The following is a 4,422-nucleotide window of genomic DNA, read 5'->3' on the forward strand; positions in this document are numbered from 1 at the left end:
AACCCAATCTTCCAGCACGTCCGGGTTAGGGAAGGGTTTTGGCCAGCTGGGATGTCCTTGTCCCATTGCGCGCTAGCGACTCCTGTGGTAGACCGGGCGCATGACACGGTCACCAGCTGTACAGTGTTTCCTCCGACACATTGGTGCGGCTGGCTTCCAGATTAAGCAGCATTGTGTCAGGAAGCAGTGCGGCTTGCGGGGTTTGTGTTACAGAAAACACACATCTCTCTACCTTCACCTCTCCCGAGTCCGTATGGAAGTTGCAAGCGATGGGACAAGGACTGTAACTACCAATTGGGAGAAAAAAGGGGTGAAAAAATGTTTTTATTAATGCTTAGCCTGTGAGGAAGTCAATGAGTTGTGGTAGAAGGCAGAATCATCAAGTTTGCTTTTGATACGTTGCATGATCTTCTTCACCTCTGTCTTGGTTTCAGTTTTCGGTCAGCAGTTAAGCGACAGGTCACCAGTCAGCTAAATCGTGTTGCGTCAACATGTGTTTATAAAGGTGAAAAAAAAAAGATATTACAGGGAAATACGTGAGTAATGCACGAGTGGCATTCAGATCTGCTATATAAATACACTGAGATATAACCTTTTCTGTGTGCTGATGTTAGAGAATTACAGCATGTGTTGAGTTAAAAGGAGTTACTCCACTCAAACAAGCATATACAGTATCTACTACTCTTAGAAGATGGCTACAAGAGCAGCAGCACTGGAACTCGATAACACCCAGACACTTTGATTTGTGGAGTGAACTGAATTGTAGCTTGTCCTACTGTGCAACATGCAATCAGTGAACAGAACAGTGAACTGTCAGTCATGTACATTTGTATGATTCTCAATTAGGAATGTCTACAATAAATCATGTTAAATGGTTTCCAATTAAACAAGTGTTTCTTAAAATGATTGTGGTTCATATAAACACCTTCATCCACCTACCAAATGTTTCAGTTATTCTGGACGCAGCAACACGTTGTCGTTTCTTTGTTTGTTTGTTTGCATCGGTCTCATCAGATTTCCTTTTGCCTGGAAACAATTGGAAACGTATTTTATTAATGAATACACAGATCATCCAACAGCAGTCAAAGATCTCCCAATCTCCTTACAGCCAATGATGTGATGCAAATGAGTTGCATCAGTCGGTGGAAAATAACTTCAGATTATCCACTTACTGTGTGCATATGGTACACGGTACAAAGGGTACATGCAAATCAAGTGTATAGAATCTCATAATTCAATGCGTAACTGAGTGAGTTTTATTATATGTTTTGGAAAGATGGTACCACTACATTTTTCTCCTTGTCATCTTCTAAAACTAGTATTTTAGCATCATTTTTCTGTAAGTGGAGATCTGAAACAACTGTGCTTTTTACCTGGGATATTCACTTGAAGAGGGCGTGTTTTACTGGTTGAGGGTTCACTCTGAAGAAACATATAGATAATCAACAGGTTAACAAAGGAATTGTTCCACAAAACTTACAACACAAACATATCCCTATTGTTACCCTCTATGTAGCTATTATATGGGCTTTTCTTGCTTTAGTTTGAGATGCATTTTCTTTATTAATAATTTGGGTTTCTACCTGTATGTTGTTTTCACTGACTGGTATTGTTTACAGAGTAGATGTTTTCTATGTTGTATAGGGTTGTGACTATGAGAAAGCGCTTGCTAAATACATTTGATTGTTATTATCTTAAAGTATTATTTTAGTCCTCGTGGAGTGCACTGCTATCCTAATGTATGATAATTCATCTCTGTAAAATGGCCTGAAATCTTTCCAAGTTGTGCCAAGAAGTGATGCCTTAGTTGTGACCACGGACAAATGAGATATAGATTTTACCCACCTGGTCATACACTGTTTCCCCCACTCCAGAGGTGTTCAGTGTGGGCACACTTCCTCCAAGTGTACCAAAGAGTTTATCCAATGACCTGGCGACAGACTCACAACAATTGTCATTTTGTTGACACCAACGGGACATTATATGTAGTCAGTGATGAATAAAGAAATTATGTGTTTCTTACCTTTTAGTCTCTGATCGTTTAGGAGTTTGATTTCTGTGTTTTATGATGGCCTTTTGACAAGACTCTTGATTGACCATCTCACCAGTAACCTGGGGACGGAAGCCGTGTTGAGTTATAGGGTGACAAATATAAAGGTCTGTATACTGATCTAAATAAAACAACTATGCATTTGGTTTAGGTAATTGTACTCGGGCTGAGATTTCATGTAATGTATATGGTTATATAGGAGGGTAAAGATGGTACATTTTGTGAGGAACTCTTGGAGGCCTTAATGGATACTGATGACCACGTGGCCGCTTGAATGTTCTTATCATCATCGGGTTGATTCTGTTTCTGCAGTTAAAAAACACAATTCTCTAAGTTGTTAGGCAAAGAACAAGAACGGTACAGTAACAGTTCAGACTTTAGTTACAACAAATTAAATCTAATTATATTGGTCACATACACATGGTGTTCGTGCAATGTAGTGTATTTGAGGTTTAAAATGGCTTCTGAAGTTTAATTTCCATTCCATTTTGAAACCACTACAAAAAAAGTCCATTAATTATAATCAACATAATATTTCACATTTCCTATTGCTGCAAGACTATTTTCATGCTGTAGCAAACTGGCTCAAAAAAAGTAACCTTTATTTAACTAGGCAAGTCAGATAAGAACACATTTATTTACAATGACAGCCTAGGAACAGTGGGTTAACTGCCTTGTTCAGGGGCAGAACGACCGATTTTTACTTTGTCAGCTCAGGGTTTCGATCTAACAACCTTTCGGTTACTGGCCCAACGCTCTAACCACTAGGCTACCTGCCAACCCTTAAAAGGGGATTTTATCCTGGCTCTGCCACCTGTGTATAGTCATTACTATATTAACAACATTATATTTTCGTCATAAACATCAATTAAATTGAAAGTTTTGACTTCCTGGGCATTCGTCTGCTCATAGTGCACCACAAAGTCCAGCATTCATAGCAAATGCAGAAACCGCCCGCTAGGTAGATGGGACGTGACCACAACCTTGGCTGATGGCGTTGTTTACTTCGAATGACCAACGCACAGTAATCTCAGAACATAGTGTAGCATTTTATGTTTTTAAATGTTTGTTTTTCACTAACGTTTGTCATCATGCCCGTGTGTTGTTCTGTCTGGCTGTGCTAACTACAACAAGCGTGAAAAAGAGTTCTCTTTCACTGTTCTACCTACCAAAGATTTGCCCCGATGCTGCCAGTGGTTTGCGGCTATCAAGAATGATGCTTACGGTGACCAAAGATTATCAGAGGGATTTTCTGGCTGAACGGAATCCATTTAGTCGACAGCTGAGAAGTGATGCGATACTGTACCATCATTTTCTCTTTTCACAACAAAATGGAAGATTCTTGATTAGAAGTAACATGACGTTCGCTGGAATAGGTAAATTAGCTAGCTAACATTACAGTCGTGTATTGAACTCGGTAACGTTAACCCACCAGCTAAATCATATAGCTAGCTATCTTTTGGATGCACACTGTCAATCAATTTTACCTATGCCATTGTAGTCACTAGAGGTTGACATGGGAGTGAATATTCATTCCTGTCCCATCTTGTCCTGTCAAATTTTTTCCAGTATTGTCTTGATCCCGCAACAGTTCTATAACCCTGGAACTTTCCTGTCCCATCTGAATAAAAAATCACTCCCGTCCTGTGAACATTTTTTACGCGCGGAAATCTGAAATAACTTCCTCCTAGCTGCGTTTCCTCTCTGATTCAGACGGGTTCGGTTAAATGCATTAGACACATTTCAGTTGAATACATACAGTTGGACAACTGCCTAGGTATCCCCTTTTCCCTTTCCTTTCCCTTTCTGTCTGTCCCCCTCTGCGCCAGCATCGCATGATGCGCAGAGTCTCTCACTGTTGCTCCCTGTTATAGACCCCCCTCAGCTCCCAGCTGTGCCCTGGACACCATATGTGAATTGATTGCCCATCATCTATCTTCAGAGTTCGTTCTGTTAGGTGACCTAAACTGGGATATGCTTAACACCCCAGCAGTCCTACAATCTAAGCAAGATGCCCTCAATCTCACATAAATTATCAAGGAACCCACCAGGTACAACCCTAAATCCGTAAACATGGGCACCCTCAGAAATATTATCCTGACCAACTTGCCCTCCAAATACACCTCTGCTGTTTTCAATCAGGATCTCAGCGATCACTGCCTCATTGCCTATCCGCTATGGGTCCGTGGTTAAACGACCACCCCTCATCACTGTCAAACGCTCCCTAAAACACTTCTGCGAGCAGGCCTTTCTAATCAACCTGGCCCGGGTATCCTGGAAGGATATTGACCTCATCCCGTCAGTCGAGGATGCCTGGTCGTCTTTTAAAAGTAATTTCCTCACCATCTTAAATAAGCATGCCCCTTTCAAAA

At 40.8% G+C, this 4,422-nt stretch overlaps 1 pseudogene; it reads right to left on the reverse strand.

The window, feature by feature from the left end:
* The window catches only part of LOC112078593 (uncharacterized), a 20,069-nt pseudogene that overhangs the window by 6,006 nt on the left and 9,641 nt on the right, over positions 1 to 4,422 (reverse strand).

Source organism: Salvelinus sp. IW2-2015, unplaced genomic scaffold (assembly GCF_002910315.2).
Source record: "Salvelinus sp. IW2-2015 unplaced genomic scaffold, ASM291031v2 Un_scaffold5931, whole genome shotgun sequence".
NCBI lineage: Eukaryota > Metazoa > Chordata > Actinopteri > Salmoniformes > Salmonidae > Salvelinus > Salvelinus sp. IW2-2015.